This window comes from Oryctolagus cuniculus, chromosome 17 (genome assembly GCF_051225735.1).
Source record: "Oryctolagus cuniculus isolate XC-2025 breed Fujian yellow rabbit chromosome 17, ASM5122573v1, whole genome shotgun sequence".
Classification (NCBI taxonomy): Eukaryota; Metazoa; Chordata; class Mammalia; order Lagomorpha; family Leporidae; genus Oryctolagus; species Oryctolagus cuniculus.
The window spans coordinates 7,284,750-7,303,140 of record NC_142883.1 but is presented as its reverse complement, the minus strand read 5'-3'; the positions used below and the strand labels follow the sequence as shown (position 1 = coordinate 7,303,140).

The following is an 18,391-nucleotide window of genomic DNA, read 5'->3' as shown; positions in this document are numbered from 1 at the left end:
CAGCTCTGACACTGTGGGCATCTGAGGACCGAACTGGAGGATGGAAGGTCTGTCTGCCCGTCCTCCTCCACTGATACAGAAATTTTTTTTTTTTTTTTGACAGGCAGAGTGGACAGTGAGAGAGAGAGACAGAGAGAAAGGTCTTCCTTTGCCGTTGGTTCACCCTCCAATGGCCGCCACGGCCGGCGCGCTGCGGCCGGCGCACCGTGCTGATCCGATGGCAGGAGCCAGGTGCTTCTCCTGGTCTCCCATGGGGTGCAGGGCCCAAGGACCTGGGCCATCCTCCACTGCACTCCCAGGCCACAGCAGAGAGCTGGCCTGGAAGAGGGGCAACCAGGACAGAATCCGGCACCCCGACCGGGACTAGAACCTGGTGTGCTGGTGCCACTAGGCGGAGGAGTAGCCTAGTGAGCCGCGGCGCCGGCCTACAATGGAATATTAATCAGCCTTAAACAGGAAGGGAATGCCTACGACATGCAGTGTCAGAGAGGAACCCGGAAGATGAGCGAAATCAGCCAGTCACCAAGAAAACAAATACGCGTGACATGATTCACAGGAGGGACACCGAGTAGCCACGCTCGCTCGTGTAGACGGCCAGGAGGACCACGGTCTCCAGGAGCTGCGGGAGGGGACGGAGCGCCACTGCTCCGTGGGTGCTCTTCCTACTTTGAAGCCTCATGCTGGTGATGGCTGGCATAAGGCTCCGACGGTTCTCAGCGCCACAGATCTGCACACCGAAGACGGCTACAAGGCTGTACCTTATATATATTTATCACAATCAAACATAAGTAAACACGCTTCTAAACCTTCTTCTCCCCAACCTGCGAGAAGCAGGAACGAGACCCTTCAACAAAGACCTTTGCAAAGCTACGGTGCCTCTCACTGGGTCCCTAACAACCCCCCCCCCAGACCAGACCAGACCCGATGCCAATCCAAAGGGCATTCAGGGGACCCCGGGAAGGCTCCCCAGCATTTCTGAGGCTGCTTCCTCGAGCAGAAGCTAACACCATCTCATCAACCAATCGCTAGCAGCTTACAGGAAAGCAGGAAGCCAAGGGCTCAGTAAAAAGCGGCGTGGAGCTGTGCAAAGTCCAAGCGCCTGCCCCTTCGAAAGGACAAAGAGGACAGCAAACCAGAAAGCAAGAAGCGAGAAACAACGGAGGCAGGCAGAGAAAGACGGCAACGCAACCAGGAGTGAGAAGGTCGGTGGCTGCCGCGGCCACCCAGCCCGGGCTGAGGATCGAGAAGTCTCTGGAACCTTCTCCTCCCGCTGGACGGGCCAGCAGGCAGCTCTCTCCAGAGCAGCCCGCAGCCTGGGCCCCTCCTGTAAAGGCCAGCTCCACGAAAAAGAAAACACGCTGAACCAGAGACGCAGGTTGGAAAGGGCAGCTGGCTCTGAAACCCTGGGCCGTGAGTGTGCTAGAAGGAGCTTGGTTTTGCCCTTGAAGGAAATAAAATTTATGGTTTGTCAGATAAGTAGAAAGGAAAGCCCTCGGGATGGAAACTCGGCCAGATAAAAGTCTGCAAGTGAATAAAAAGTCTTCTTAAAATGTGGCGTCTCAATATTTCAGCAAAAAAAAAAAAAAAAAAAAAAAATATCCCGGGATGCACCAAGTTGCACTTTTAAAGTCCAGTGTGAGCTAGCAACACCTCCATAAGGAGAGAGGGCTTCTTTCTCTCTGGGTGGGCTTGTCTGTCAGCCCCTGAGCCCTGAGAGCGGAGCCCTCCCTGTTCACAATGTAACAGCCATAGACAGCAGCTACGGTGGGGGCGGGAGGGACAGCCACGGGGCACCTTCCAGACTGCTGGGAAGAGGAAGGTTCCATCCTATCTTGATTTGGACAGTAGTTGCAGGAACATAAACCTAAGTACAAATTCTGTGCATTTTACACATATTTTTCCTAAGTAAAAAGCACGCATATACATAGCAGGGTATCTCGAAAGTTCCTGGAGAACTCTGTATTCTAAACAAAACTATGCGTAGATTTCAGAGTTTTTTGCACCAAAATTAATTTCTCTCTTAATTCTATTTTTTCCATAAACTTCTTCAAGAACCTGCATATATAGATTTTTTTTTAATCATCATAGGTTTGCTTGATGTCCAACTAGAGCCAAGTTGTCAGAAACAGCCCCAGTCAACAGTCATTCACTCACTCCCCTCCTCCGATCCACACTCCCGTTACCTAAGCGGGCTCCACCTCTGGGTCACCTGCCTGGAGACAGGAGAGTGACTGGAACGCACTCCAGGAGCTTGGTTCCAGCCAGGAGGGCTTCTGCAAAGCAGTGAATTAATCAAACAATGACAAAGGCAAGCAGAGATCGTCCCAAACCCTGCATTCATTCCACTGCCATTCCAGTGCTTTTCTGGGCCATCTCCTGCCGCTTCCCCAGGCACATTAGCAGAGAGCTGGATCAGAAGGGGAGTAGCTGGGACTCGAACAGTTACTCCTCCCATATGGGACGCTGATATCCCAGGCAGCAGCTTTACCTGCTACCCCACAGCGCCAGCCCCAAGGTTTCTACAAGCAACCCGGGGGTGTGGGGGTGGGGGTGGGGGTGGGGGACATGCACTCAGGCCACAGCAGTGGTCTGCCCTAGGGACCACAAAGGGTGTGAGCGAGGGAAACAGCTCTTCTGCACCCACAGGACATTCCAGGGTCAGTGGCTGTGTTCTTGCCCTCACCGACTCTCCCAGACTGGCCGCAGGGTGTGGTGTTGGTCCCCACAGGGGGCGCCTCTCCAATGCCGCTTGGGAAATTCACTGCTTCCATTTGCGTGGCCATCACCCCATGAGGGTCCCCCTTGACCCTTGGGGCGCTGCACGGTGCCTGATTCAGATCCCCAGGCCTGGCTCCTTGCCCACCTGAGCTGGGGTCTGGGGTGAGGCCCCGCATCGACACCAGGACCAAGCCCTGCCACTGAGAGAGAAGCCGTGTGGGAAACGCTGGCTAAGGTGGCGGCTGGCGGGAAGCCCACAGGTTGACGGCACGAGGTCCACCCAGCCCCTGTGCCCTGCACTTTGGATCTGTGAGGCATCCCTACCTCCCTACTTACCCCCACTGCACGCCCACCCACACGGAAGGCTCCAGCTCACCCCAAGAAAGGACCACAATGCCACAGGCACTATGTTCCCACAAAGTTCCCTGCGTGCAACATCCCGTGGTGGCAGGGTCCCTGGCTGCCCCCACCCTCCCGCCCTGCCAGCCCAAGGTCACTCGCTCGTTCTGCACGTGTTCAACCCGGAGGCATCTCTCTGCCTTGGCTGGCCTCTCCCAGAAGGCCGGGGCCGCCCTCTCAGGTGCTCCATCCCTGGGACGCCCGCTCTCTGAGACACTGAACCCTGCACCTTTCCATCACGGCCGTGTCCTTGTCACCACATGTTGTCCCTGACCCCACGGCTTGCTCCTCACGCTTCCTCCTTGGAGACCTGATGCAGACCGCGCCAGCCACCCCACGAGCCAGCGGACTGCCCGTGTAGGCACACAGCTTTGCCCAGGCCCACGGCCATTCCCAAGGCGTGTTTTATGTTGTCTCTTCTAGCACTCCCCACAGGCTTCCAGTTCACCTCCTGATAATCACCTTGCTCACCCCAATAATGGCAACTACACACTGCGGGCATCACCAGTACCAGACACCACGCATTTCCTACTCACTAACCCATGCAGTCTTCACACAGAGAAGCCTTTATTTTTACTCCACCCATTTTCCACATGGGGAAACTGAGGCACAGCACTTAAATAACTTCCCTAAGGGTACACTCTGACTTCCAGCTTCGCTTTTGATGTCTGTCCCCATTCCAAGGAGGAAAAGTAACACTGCATAGCCGTAGGCTCGGTGGGTGCCATACCCTACTTCAGTGCAGCTGAGCCCAGCTGGCTGCCCGCCCTCAGGGAAGCCTCTGCCTGTCTTGTAACCTGGTGATGACAATGACCTCCTGGACCTCCTGGATTTCTCTCAGGACTGCTTGAGACAAACAGACACACACACATGCACATGCATGTGCATACACACACGCACTGGCACACACAAACCTACAAGTGACATCCACAGGACGCTGCATGGGAAGATCAGCAGTCCCACAGCTGGGGTCTACACCGCTTGGGGCACCAAAGCCAAGCGTCACCCTCAGAGGCAGCACAAGGATAGCCCAGGACAACATGTCCCAAGCCTCACAACCCGTCTCTCCTCCTAACCACAGGCCGGGGTGGTGCGGAATCCCGGGAACCTCCGCCAGCCCCTTCCCGGAGCTGCTGCTCGCTGGACGCGGTCTCCTAAGGAGATCTGAACGCCTCATTTGCTGCATAAAATAGGGCGGTGTTGCAGGCCGAGGCCTTCATTTGTGGCTGTTATTTATAGTCCTGCACCTATTTGTGCACACTAGACAGGCCAGCCAGGAAGTGCGGGCCCAGGTATACACACACGCGCACACACATACACACACATGTGCACCTGCACACATATATGAAACACACACTGCTTTGTAGGTACACCCAGCCCAGTTAATGGCAAGTCCCTTCGCTGTCCCCTGAAGAAGAGAATCTATTCATCTTCACCTGTTCTGTTCCCAAACCACTCCAAAACAAACACAATTCAAGCTGACCAGCTTTCAAAGTCCCACGAATCAGGCAGGCAGCACAAGTGCTCAGGACTCCCCCCCCTCCTTTTTTTTTTAAGATTTACTTATTTGTTTGCAAGGCAGAGTTACAGAGAGACAGAGGCAGAGAAAGACAGATCTTCCATCTGCTGGTTCACTCCCCAAATGGCCACAACGGCCGGAGCTGTACCAATCCGAAGCCAGGAGCCAGGAGCCAGGAACTTCCTCCAGGTCTCCCATGCCGGTGCAGGAGCCAAAGACTTAAGCCATCTTCTACTGCTTTCCCAGGCCACAGCAGAGATCTGGATAAGAAGAGGAGCAGCCAGGACTCGAACCAGCGTCCACATGGGATGCTGGCACTGCATGCAGTGGCTTTACTCGCGACGCCACAGAGCCAGCCCCTCCCTTTGCTCTTAATTAACCAAAGTATTTAGGAAATGAAGGGAGCACAAAAGAGAATACAGAGCCACAAAAACTGGTCCCCTAGGAGGACTGTCCCCAACAGCAGCCCAACAGCAGGAAACGGGCTCCCTGGGTCGCCACTGCCTCTTGCTACCCAGGAACAGGCTTCGGCCTGCACAACCCGCCCGGAGGTAGCCCAGCCCCTGGGGAGGCCTTGCATCTCGTTCAGATAAGCGTACAGGGTGAGGCGGGCAGCACAGAACGGATCCCTAGTGGTGATTCACGGTTGTCCAGACCAGGTGGCAACAAAATGGACAGGCCAGGAGACAGACCAGGCTGCATTATTCTTCCAGCTTTAAAATGGCACCTTGGGGCCAGCGCCATGGCATAGATGGTAAAGCCGCCGCCTGCAGTGCCAGCATCCCATGTGGGCGCCGGTTCAAGTCCCAGCTTCCCCACTTTCCATCCAGCTCTCTGCTGTGGCCTGGGAAAGCAGTAGAAGATGGCCCAAGTCCTTGCCCCTGTACCCACGTGGGAGACCCAGAAGAAGCTCCCGGCTCCTGGCTTCAGATAGGCGCAGCTCCGGCCACTGTGACCATCTGGGAGTGTATGGAGGGTAGAGGGTCTCTCTCTCTCTCTCTCTCTCTCTCTTTCTCTCTCTGCCTCTCTATAACTCTGCCTTTCAAATAAAAAAATAAATCTTTAAAATACCACCTTCCCACGTGTTGACAGGAATGCCCCAGGAAAAATCCAGTAGCTGATGCGATGCTTCTGTAACTATCTCTCACCGCATTTGTTTCTCTCTTTGGTCCTGATTATCTCCTGGTACAAGGACTCCCTGCCTCTCCCTTCCTCCTTCACTCCCACCCCGAAGAATCCCAAGTCCCCTCCTTTGCTCACACAAGGCATTTATGGAAAACTCCCTTGCTGGGAGCTGATAGAAGAATGGAGTCGGCAATAATGTTGCAGGACCACAGCCCAGGAGCTGCCCAGAGGCCGGGAAGAAAGGCCGGCGGTAGGCACCGAGGCCAAGTGGACGACACGGGGAGTTGTCTCTCGCTGCCAGGGACTGAGCTGCACCGCCCCTGGTGACTTCCTGAGGGGCAGCCGGGCTTAGGGCAAGAGGACAGGGGAGACCCACACGAGAGTCTGGAGCACTGTCATGTACTTCATGGGGGAACAGGCTTGCAAAATCCCAGGAGTTACAAGGGTTAAGAAAGGAGACGTCTAAGAAAGTCCCAGGCTGCCAAGCAATGTCCAGGCCAAACCTCCAGACCCCCCCGCCGGCCCCCTGATGAGAGTATCAGGTCCTGTCTGCAGCTCCACCCTCCCTCCAGGGGGATGCGAAGTTAGCCTTTGTAAAGCATCTGAGGAAGGAACGTGAGGTCTGCATCCTGGTCAGACCCTCCCTCACCTGCCCTTTAGTGCCACCCACCTAGCCCTTCCCCCACCCACCAGCCTCAGCCCGCTCCCACCAAGGCCCACCTACAGACCCCCACTATCTAGCTGATGTCTTCCAAGGGCTTATTAGCCTAAAACCAGGCCCCCAGAGAACACGGAAGACACGAGGTGCCGTTTGAAAGCCAAAAGCCCTTCTAACACCCAAGCGTATTGATGACCCGTGATCACCCCAGGTCTCCCAAACCCCAACTCCAGCCACCGGTCCAATGCAAGCACAATGGAAACGAAACTCGTTTCTGTTCAAAGCAACGCCTTGTATGACTCCGTTCAGAATAAAGGCAAAGACTCACAAGGACAACAGCGAAGTCAACTTCCCCTGACCACTGCCATCAGAGAGTCTCTCGTTTTACACAAGAAGGCTACAAACCGAAAACGTAACACTGGCTGCAGGCGGAAGGGGCAGTGACATTAAAACAGGAAGGCAGTAAGAAGTAACATTTTGTGTGTGGGGAGGCGGGAACATTTCCTATGCCTTTTACATGCCCTGGCTCAAATGCTCTTCCTCCGAAACCTGTAACAGATGCACAAAATGGGCCCATTTCACAGATGAGGAAGCTGAGGTTCCAAACAGAACAATAATCCCAGTGTCGGTGTGGTTGGTGAGATAAGCATGGCAGAGAGCAGCTGCTCTCACCTTCAAACTAAATAACATGATCTAAGCTGAGGAAGACGCACAGGACAAGACTGGACAGTATCTGAAGGAGGGGGCACGGGGGGCGGCTGAGGTTGGCACGTGGTGGAAGGCCAGTGTGGGGTGCGTCTGGCCTGGCAGTGAGGCCCTAGTCAGGTTGCCCGTGTCCTGTACTAGGGCAGCTTCTGGTCAAGGCAGACCCCAAGAACCAGCAGGGCCGGCTCAGGCAGGTGGGTCTCCGGCACCCATGGGGGAGACCTGGGTCAAGTCCCCAGCTCCCACGTTGGCCTGGCCCAGCCCTGAGCCTTGTGCACCTCTGGGGAGTGAACAGTAGACAGAGGTTTTCTCTTTCTCTCGCTCTCTGCCACAAACCGTTGGGAGTGCAGGAAAGGGGACAGTTAAGAATGACCACGTGTTTGGACTCCCGGATGGAAAAGCTTCCCAGAACAGAGTCTGGAGACCATGGGCAGTAATTTCGCTTCAGAACCGCTGAGCTGGTGGACCCGTGGGACGCCCAGGCAGAGACCCCCACCAGGCTCAACGTGGTACCCCCCAGTCTTTCCCAAACTCAGGTGCCGACAGAGCCGGCTACGACACTCACACTTCAACCCCTTGGGGATGACAGCCTCCCGACTGGCCTGGAAACAAATCAATCGCCCACGCTTGCTTCCAGGATGGGCTCCGATGGGGCCACGCCCTGGAGTCACAGCCCCGAGACCCGCTGCTTAGCTCTCAGCGGCAGGAGAAGCCCGGTCCCTCAGTATCGCTGCCTTCAACAAGCAGAAAAACCCACATTCGAGAGGCCCGGGCCCTCCGTCCTCCCCCACACTGGCCAGGGGACAACAGCACAGCCCTGGGGTTTCCAGAGACCCTTGCCTCCTGCATAACCCTGCCCAGCCATCCTCCTAAAGAACTGAAGTCCCCCAGGAAACCCACCTCACCCTCTGCTACTGGATTCTGCACCAAGTGCTTCCTGTGGGACCATCCCAGACCCACACCCCACATGACACCCACCAAATAATTACACAGCCGCAGCCCCTCACGGCAGGAGGACGACCAAACTCTGATGAAACAGAATGGAAGAGAAGACAAGTGAAAGAGGGTGTGCTCGCCAATGGCAGACGCTACCTGCCTGGGTCCAGCTGCTGCCCCCCGGAAGGCACCGCCCAGGGCCGCACCTGCAGCTGCCACTCACCTCTCCTGGACACAGAAGCAGCCGCTGAGAACCCCTACCCCACTCTTCTGCCCTCTCCACCCCGCCTGCTTATGGCACCCTCACTGACAGTGACAGCCACGTGCATCAAGAGGCCCTCGGAGCCCCCACATGTCCTGCTCCCCCCAGACAGTGGGGCCTACAACCAGGCCTGGACAATGGGCTGGGAGCGGATCGTCCAGCTGCCCCTGCTGCAGGGGGAACCTGACGTCACGGACACACAGGGCGGTGACCACAGCCTCCCTCTCCCACAATCTGAGCGTGTGTAGGACAGCTTGGTTCCAAGGCACAGGCCTGCGGGGATGTTTGTTACCGCATCTCAGCTCAACCTATCCTGACTAATCCACCCACCACCTAAGGTCCTTGAGAGAGGTACCTCGGCTCACGCCTCCTTTCCGCACTGCATTCAAGGGCCTTCCTCTTCGGGCCCTGGCCTGACACGCTGCTGCTCCAGCCTCCACAGTTCCCCTCCCATAAGCAGACTTTTTCAAACCTCTGTGCCCCTATTCAGGCTGTTCCCTCTCCCTGGAATGCCCCTCGTCTCACCCCGAGCCCACAGTGCTCCGAACACTTCTAATCCCCGCCAAGGCCACGGCACAGCCCCCGTGCAGCCTCCCCCGCGGTCCATACAGCCTGAGTCCCCCATGGGCCACGGACTGCACGCTACAGAAATTCCCTGTTTCCAAGTCGTCCTGTGCACTCCCTGGGGGCTGCCGTGGAGGGCATTTGTCTATACACACCTGTGTTGCCTGAGCCTGCAGGGCAGTGCCACACTAGTGGCCTCTGCTTAACAAATGTTTGCTGAACATGTTAACAAGTGAACACAGCTCTCCATGAAGATCTATGGAGAAGACGGTGCATTTAGAAAAAAAAAAAAAGAAAAAAAAAAAAAAACACAAACATCCAAATGTATTCCAGGTGCGGCTGTTTACAAGTGGAAACCCCACCTGCCCACCACAGGGCACCGATGTGCGGTCTGCGTTCACTCGGGCAAGCTTCTCCACCGTCCCAGGTGCCCGAGCCAACGGCTGCTTTGCCTCCATGTCTCTGTCTCTCTCTGATCACTTTCAGAAATTAAAGGATTTCCGGAAGGGAAGCAGGTGCAGGCCGCACTCTGTCACCTGAGGCTCCGGTCCCAAGCCCAAGCAGGTTCACCTTGCTCTCTCCCCCAGGGGACCAAGCAAAGCTCCTTCAAGTGCACCTGACTCAGGAGAAGGTCCCTGGTCTGCCTGATCCCAACCCAGATGGAGCCCACAGGCCCGGAGAATGTGGAGACGACACTCTAGCCAAGGACAGCGCGCTCTCTGGGTTTGCTACACCCAGGCTGAGGGGCTGTCATCCTGTGGTCGTGGTTTGCGTCCCAGATGCGAACCTGCTCCGGGTCTTGCTGGGGAGACAGATGCCCCAGAGGGCTCTGGACACAGCCTGGACCTGTCTGGTGGGTTTCTGAACAAATGCCAGAAAATAGAGATCAAATCTCCCTGGAAACTGGACACGTCCAACGCCAGGGAACCTCAGGAAGTGGAGCAGGTGGGCTGCGAGCCCTATCTGGCCCACAGGAGGGCAGAAGGCAGACCGGACGCTTAGTTTCTTGGAGGCCTGCCTGGGGGTCACCCCCAGGCTCTCCTTGGCTGGTGGCCCCCAGACCCCAGCATCATATGGAGCCGAGCAGGAGGGCACTCACCTGATGGAGGAGCAGGTCCCCCAGAGTCAGGTCACTAGCTCCGCCATCCACAGGCTGTGTGACCTCAGCCAAGTAGCTCAACTTCTCTGCGCTATTAGGAACACCCTCCCTCCCTGACAGCAAGGCACACAGACCTCTGGGAGAACAGCGCAGCTAACCCAGCCAGGGCTCAGTCTTCCCACCAGAGATGGGCAGGAGCGACAGTGTCCCTTCAAGGCCATCTGCATCAAGCGTCCGGCGGAGGGATTTTCAGAACTAAAAGAAGGGCCACGTACCCTGGCCTGGCCACAAACCCTTGGGTCAACCACCGGAAATAAAACGGAGAATGCCACCTCCGCTTCCTGAGGGCAGAGGCACCTGCGGGGGCATCAGGGCAAATCAGGGCCTATGTGAGTGGCTTTCCCCATGGCCACAGCACATGGGAGATGCAACGGGTCACCTCCGCCCGCCTGGGGGTCACTTCCAGCTTCCACAGGCTACGACTGGCTCCACCTCCAGCAGAGATGGGCTCTTCCACAACCGCTGTGTGTGTACACGTGTGTTGGGGGGGGCAGGTGTGTATGGGGAAGGCTTGGACAGACAGCCGTCAGCCCAGCCCTCAATCCCCTCAGCAGCTCTGTGCCCACTTTGGGTCAGGCTGACCTCACTGCAGGGGTCTCGTCCCTAGGATGTGAACGCTGAGGTGTGTTCCTGCTCTGCACCACACAGCCCTGTTCACACGCATGCACACATGCACACACACACATACACGCAATCTGACAGGCCTGGGTTCCGTTGGTGCCGGTGACACAGGCTGGAGACCACGGGCCTCTGAACTCAGGACCACAACTGGGACAACTCATGCATTACTCAACGCCCCTTAAACGGCCTTTGACCAAAAGCCCAGGGTTACTCCCTGCACAGTTTCTGAGCCAGGAAGGAAATCTTCCACTGTTCCAAGAGGCCCTAGCCTGCAGACCCCGAGGCACAGGCCGGGGCGAACTGGGGAGCTGGGAGTTCCAGTTCTGGCTGTGATGCCTCCAACCCAGGCCTTTGCTGGGGCCTCGGTTCCCCACCCAGGGGCTACAAAGACACCTGTGTTAGGGTCTTCGGGGATTCACTGGAATGACCCAGGCAAAGCCGCTGGCAGGGTGTCTGGCTCAGGGGAAGCAGATAATAACCGTCTAGCTCTTCAGAAATCATCATCCAATACACAAAAATCAACTCAGAATGGATTAAGGACTTAATGTAAGGAACACTGACGATTCCACCCGTCTTCTCCATTCACAGGAACAGGCAAGCACCTGCCCCATTCCACAGATGAGAAAACTGAACCTCAGCGCACTGGGTGACGTCCTCAAGATCACAAAGCCAGACGGGGCCCAGCCCAGGCTGTAGAGCGACGTCCCCACGGTGCTGCCCCAGGCCCACCTGGGCCACAGCAGACCCGAGTGGGTACCTGCAGCTGTGGCTGTGACCACCGTAGCTGTCTCCTTTGTCCCTGTACCTAGAGTTTCCTCCCAGAGCCCCGAGAAGCCACACAGTCCCTTGGGCCTCCAGGAGCAAGCAGGAGATTAGCAGTGTCATAAAAGAAAAATGAAGTTTTTTTCTTTTTGTCAGATAAGGTGCCAGCTGCCCTGGGAGAAGCTGGGAGGAGGAGAGGCCTCCAGTGCCAGCCCCGGCTTCGGGTCCTGTTTCCGCCCAGGCCCCTTGCCGCCCTGGGAGGGAGCACTTCTTGCTGGGCCCTGCATCTCGACACTTGGTCCCCTCAGTCCTCTCGCAGCTGCAGGCTGCCCCTGCCCAACCAGGAGACAGACCTGGGAAAAGCAGTCTGACGCGGACACGGGCTCCTCTCACCCCACACGCGCTGCCCTCGCGTTTGCCTGGGGTCCTTTGGAGGAGGAAGGGCCTGACTCAGTGACCCCTGAACCCTGCATCTCAGTCCCCAGAGACCCCAGCAGCCTGGGAAGGGTCCGACCTATTGCTGATGCCCAGGATGGGGTCTCACACAGAGGCCTCAATTCAGGACCCTGCCATGGGTCCTGATTTTCAGTGGAGCTGTTTACCTGGCAGAATGGGAACGGACAACTCCGGTTTTCCAAAAGAAGAGCCACGCTCCTGACCCCACCCTCTCCGGAAGCTAGGGTTCGATGGTCACTACCCAGATCTGGGCTCCCAGGAGACCCTGGAATGCAGAGACCCCGTGCACAGCACTTGGTCGGCAGGCACATCTTTCCAGGGTGGAACTGCATGAGTGGCCTTGCACAAGGCAGGCTGCCACGGACCCAGCTGCCCAGGGTGCCACCGTGACAGCCAAACGGAACAAGGAAACCAACCGGGGCAGGCGTCTGTGCAATGACCATGGGGCCTTCTGCAAGACCAAGGCCGCTTCACGGTGCAAAGCCACAGGTGCCTTTTAGGCCCTTGGTCTGTGCCTTTTCTGGCATTTCTAAGACTGCCCAGCGACGGGGCTGGAATTGGGGGAAAAGCTCATTTTCAAAACGCCTCCGATCCTCTTCTCCGGAGAGCGGTGCCAGTGTGCGGGCACCCCCTGTCCACACAGCTTTGGGGACTGGGTTAGAACCACAGGAAAACCTAGAAAGGAAGACACAGATGGGCCTGGCCGCCTCTCCCCGTGGCTGCTCGGCCAGGGCAGGACAGATGACCAGCGGCCGGGGCCTGGAGAGTCACAGAATGGAGAAAGGGGACCGGCCAATAAACAAATGCAAATGCAAACAAGAGGGAGAAAGGCAGGCGGGCTGTTCCAAGGCGGCAGGGCCAGCGAGGGAGGAGGGCACCGACGACCCACGCTTCCTTCGCTGGGCAGCCGCACGCGGGGGCCGCCGGCTCTGAGCGGCGTCTTTGTGCAGCAGGCAGAACTGGCTGCGGCGGCTGCGCCCCACCAGCCGCGCGCCGGGCGGGCGGACGCGCTGGGCACAGCCAGGCGCCGGGGGCGACCGCGGCAGCCCCGGGCCGGCGGCTCCGCCCGCGCGCGCCGCCCGGTGGAGCCACGGCGCCATCAAGTGGCCTCTCGGCAACAGCAGCACGCAGGGCCGCGCTCTGGCCAAGGGACCGGGCGGTGGGGCCCGGGGGTTCCCCAGCCTCAACTGCCCACGGCGGCTCCAGGGGCCGTGAGCAGGGGCCTGCGAAACCTGGGGGGACGCCTTGGCCATCAGGGACCCACCCTCTCCTTCACCAACCTGCTCCCAGTGGAAAAGCTCTGGCTCCCAAGAAGGTTGGGACCAAAGCAAAGGGGACCTGCAGGGGACAGGGCTGCGCAGAGGCGCACAGCAGTCCTCCAGCTATGCGACCAGGGCGCTTTTGGTGCACGGGTCCCCAGAGTCACCACCCACAGCCTCTGCCCCAGGTCCTCCCAGGTCCTCCCAGGTCCCCAAGCCCAGAACACTGCTGTCCTGGACACAGCTGGGATCCCGTGTGCCTCCTGGGATAGAATCCGAAACAAGTTACGGGGTTCAAGAGCTGAATGTGAGGTCTCCACCCACAAAGGAACACACCAGGCAGAGACACGCCTTCACCCCACCCCTACCCCAGGGATGCTAAAAACCCAGGGCGGCACCAAACCACTCCTACGATATAAAGTTTCACTGATGAATTAACACAACAACCAATCAACAACGATTATTAATAAGAATACAGTATACGGTAATGTTATTTAAAACTCGACGGTTTCTAGAATTTTCCATTTAAAATTTTCGGTGGGGGGATCACGGAAAGCAGAGCCACAAATAAGCAGGGGATGGGGAGAGGGCCCCTGGTTTTGCATCCACAGGACTTTAAGAACAGAAAACGGTTAAGAAGGGGGGGGGTGCTTGATATGTGTGCACCGCTGTGCCAGCCGGTTCCCCCACGTGTGTTAGGGCGTGAGATGGGCAGTCTGCGGACTTTTGCTGAGGGGAGGCGCCTGGGGTTAAAGGCAAGGGTGGTCAGCTGGTGGGGAGGGGGGCCGAGGTGTGAGTGCGGGGGCAGAGAGCTCCTTCCCCATCTAAGTGGGGGACACCCACTCCCAGGGGCGGGACCAGGCTTTATGGCACCTGAAACTTAAACATTTTTCTGCAGGGAGGGGCAGCCTCAGGCTCAGGACTGGGCGGGGGGGGGGGGGGGGTGCTGCCTCATTACTGCAGGAGAGACACGCCCCTCTCCCTGAAGCTGCTGGCTTCCAAAAACAGCCCCCCAGAAGGCACGGCTTCCGCCCTGGCTGCTACAACTGCCTCCCACACCCAGCTCCTCCCTGAAACTGGCCAGGCTCAGGGCTCAAGGTCACCCAACGACACCACCGCTGCCAAGGACGGCGAGTGCTCCCTGCCTCCTGGAGGAACGCTCAGCCCCGGAGACCTCAAGGCTGGCAGCACCCGGGCACTGGCACCCCCTGCTTCCCTCCCACCGTCCGACACCTCGCTCTGGGCTCCCCAGCGGGGCCCCCATACATCCCAGCGAGGGGGGGGGCCAGGGAAGAGCTGTGGAGCCCTCTGGCTGTCCCCTCCTCTGCACCGCTGAGTCCCGCATCGCACATGAGGTGAAAGACTGCATAAGGACACCCAGCACACAGTAGGACTGCACCCGGCACACAGTAGGGCTGCGCGGTCAGAGTCCTGGGCAGCCCTGAGCTCCCACCACCTCTCCATGCCCGTTCCCACCTCCTGCACAAGGAGAGCACCAGGAGCGCTTGGGTTCCTGGCGCCTCTGCTCACCCTCCCCGCGCCAGCTGCCCGCTGCCCAGTGGCATTGAGACAAGAAATCCCGGATCCACCACCCCACAACCAGCCCGCCCTGCCGCAGATACCCCCGCCTTGAGTCCATCAGCCACTCCACGAACCCCCTCCATCCACACGCTGCTCTCCCGCGTGTGCCTGGGGAGGTTCTGGGTCAAGGGTCAAATTGTTTCTCAGCCTACAACCCTGCCGCGTCCTTTCTTTTCCATCCGTGTGTATTCACATTCTACCTATCACTCCCTGAAAAATTCCCTGACACCCCACACCACCCACATTCCCCACACACCTTCCGCCCTCCCCGTCACCTACACACGTGACAGTCACCACCTGGAATGTTCCTCCCTCGCTCTGCGCACAGCCTTCAAAGTCCAGTAACAACGGCCAAAAAAACAAAAAAGCCACCTCCACTCGGAAGCACTCCAGGATGCCCCCTCCCAGTTCAGGATGTGTGCATACCCAGCCACAGCAGTGTTTGAGTGCTGTGACGTCAGTATTGATTTTCCTGTCTCCAAGGCTATGCGATGAGCTCTCTGAGAACAAACCCCAGCTGAGGGGGAAGCTTCACACTCTCTGGTGTCTCCACTCTGTCACCTGCACTGTGGGACAGTGATGAGAGCTACCTTGGGATGGGGGCTTGCAGCTGAGCCCAGGGCCTGACACAAGCCAGTGCCGGGACATAGAATGCAAGAGAGCATTTTTAATCTGAAATGCAATTTTAAAACTTCTAGAAGCCACATTTTTGAAAAAGAGTTATTTATTTATTTGAAAGGCAGAATCAGAGAGAGAGAGAAGTCTTCTATCTGCTAGTTCACTCTCCAGATGGCCACAATGGCCAGAGCTGTGCATATCTGAAGCCAGGAGCTAGGAGCTTTTTCTGGGTCTCCCATGAAGATGCAGAGACCCAAGGACTTGGGTCATCTTCTACTGCTTTCCCAGGCCACAGCAGAGAACTGGATCAGAAGCAGAGCAGCCGGGACTTGAACCAGCACTCATATGGGATGCCAGCACTGCAGGCAGCGGCTTCACCAGCTACGCCACAGCACTGGCTCTCTGGGTATAGGGGGTTAAAGCGATGACATCCCATATGGGTGCTGGTTCAAGTCCCAGCTGATCCACTTTTGATACAGCTCCCTGCTAATGCACCTGGGAAAGCAATGGAGGATGGCCCAAGTCCTTGGGTCCCCGCTCCCACGTGGGAGAACTGGAAGATGCTCTTGGCTCCTGGCTTCAGATTAGCTCAGCTCTGACCATTGTGACCATTTGGGGAGTGAACCAGTGGTTGGAAGACCTCTCTGTTTCTGTCTCTCTCTAACTCTGCCTATCAAATAAATAAATCTTTTTTTTTTTTAAATAAAAGCCCCCAAAAGACCTTAAATTGATTTTAATACTATATTTTAATACTATATTTTTATTTAATCCAATATATTCTATATCTTATCTGTTTAAAATGTCATCAATACTTCAAAAAGTACCCAAGAGCTATTTTATGTTACTCTCCGTACTGGGTTGGTCGGTGCAGACTTTAGACTCAGCCGTCTCGCAGTTCACCACCTGTGGCTCACGGAAGCTGGGCAGCCTGACCTGTGGCCCCCCGGGAGTGGCCCCTGGGACACCTGTGCTGGTTCCCCCCTGACCTATGGCCCCCTGGGAGTGGCCCCTGGGACACCTGTGCTGGTTCCCCCCGATCCATGGCCCCCAGGGAGCGGCCCCTGGGACACCTGTGCTGGTTCCCCCCTGATCTATGGCCCCCCGAAAGCGGCCCCTGGACACCTGTACTGGTGCCCCCTTGATCTATGGCCCCCAGAAGCGGCCCCTGGGACACCTGGGTGGCCCCCAAGAGCAACCCCTAGGAGACCTGTGCTGGTTCTTCCCTGACCTGTGGCCCCTGGAACACCTGTGCTGGTGGCCCCTGGGATACCTGTACTGGTTCCTCCCTGACCTGTGGCCCCCAGCAGCGGCCCCTGGCACACCTGTGCTGGTTCCCCTCTGATCCATGGCCCCCCGGGAGCGGCCCCTGGGACACCTGTGCTGGTTCCCTCCTGACCTGTGGCCCCTGGGACACCTGTGCTGGTGGCCCCTGGGATACCTGTGCTGGCTCCCCCCGACCTGTGGCCCCCAGGAGACCTGTGCTGCTCCCCCTGCTGTGCCTTTCCACTTGCTGCTTCTGCCTTTTATCCGCTCTCTGGAACGGGTCACCGCTGTGAGCATGAGCACCTGATGACTCCTACCGTAGGCAAACACTAATCACCTGTAGGAAAACCAAACAGGAGGCCCGAGGGCGAGCCAGAGGGCGCAACCATGGGGGCGGGCTAAGGGCAGGAACCCTAGGGTGGGGTGGGGGGGTGTCCTGGGCTGGGACCCCAGCTCTGTGACCTTGAGAGCCCAGTGACCTTGTCTCTACCTCAGTTTCCTCATCCGTGGAACAGGGCTGTGTGGTGCAGCTTGAACATATCCCAGCAGGAATTCAGCGAATCAGCACAGGCGGCCTTCTGAGACGGCCTCAAGGTGCAGCCCCTCCCCTGGCAGAGATCTAGCAACTCACACGGAGCAAACTGGGGGACCTGGAAGCCAGGACGCAGGTGGCCCTGCAGGTGGGTGCTCTGAGCGGCACCTCTGGGAGAGAGGGGGTGGCTTTCCCTGCCACAGTGCCATCAGGCGCTCACCCCTCCTGGGACCCTTCCAGGGGCGCTCTGCCCACTGCCCGCCTGGCATCCCCCAGGCCCTAGGGAAGGGCAGGGCTCCCAAAGGAGGCTCCAAGCCACTCTGGATTCCCCTCGCCGGCCTGACCACAGGAAAAGCTGGGGTGCTGGGGGCAGGGGAGGGAGGAGGGACGGCCCCACACATCGCCACAAGGTGCTGGCGCTATGGATGCCACGGAAGCCAGGGGCCGGGACACGTGCATCCCGATGGCCCAGCCACGCCTGCAGGAAGTCCCGAGCAGCTGGGTCTGTCGGATTCCTCACAGGGAAGATAAGAGTCACATCCACGCCCATCTACAGTGCCCAAAAGACCCGTGTGCCCTGCAGCACACGCGTGTGCAGCCTCCGCCCCACCAGCGGCTCCCCCAGATGCACGCTTGGCCTGGGCGGCACCCACACTTCCTCCTCCCACAAAACAGCCACGCCCTCACCACAAGACCCAGGCCTCGGGACACCCAAGGACTCCACTCGGCTGAAGTCCCAGCATGCAACAGGCTTTGCACCACGTCCGGAGCTACAGGAAACACTAATGGACGAGCCGTTCCACGCCCACACCCAGACCAGGTGTGAAAGACACTTCTAGCACTGGCAGAGACCAGAGACGTGTGTGCTTGCTCTACGAGGCGGGCGTGAGCCCCCAGTGACGGAACTCCATGACCGGCTGGACGGAGAAGAAAGGGGGAAGGAGAAGCGAGAACTTCACTACACAAGAACTCAAAGAACGAGTGTGCACGATTCCGGGAGCTCACCCTCCCTGACTGACAGCCGGACGTGGCCACGCCCCCTCTACTAGCACAGTGTGCAAAGGGCAAACGGCAAACCCACAGCCAAGAAACCTGGCAGTCACCATCTTCCCTCGCCCACGGGACCCAGGTCAGAGTCACCAGCAACAAGTCCCGTGACGTCACATCACCTCCCCCAAGTCCCAGCCAATGGTGAGAGATCGCCAGGCGAGCCCGGGGGTCCAGGCTTTGAAGGACATTCTTCAGAAGATGCGA

General features: G+C 57.9%; 1 long non-coding RNA gene across 2 annotated transcripts in view; it reads right to left on the bottom strand.

The window, feature by feature from the left end:
- LOC103351609 (uncharacterized) overlaps positions 1 to 18,391 on the bottom strand; it is a 174,997-nt gene that overhangs the window by 123,659 nt on the left and 32,947 nt on the right. The gene's annotated exons all lie outside the window — the stretch shown is intronic.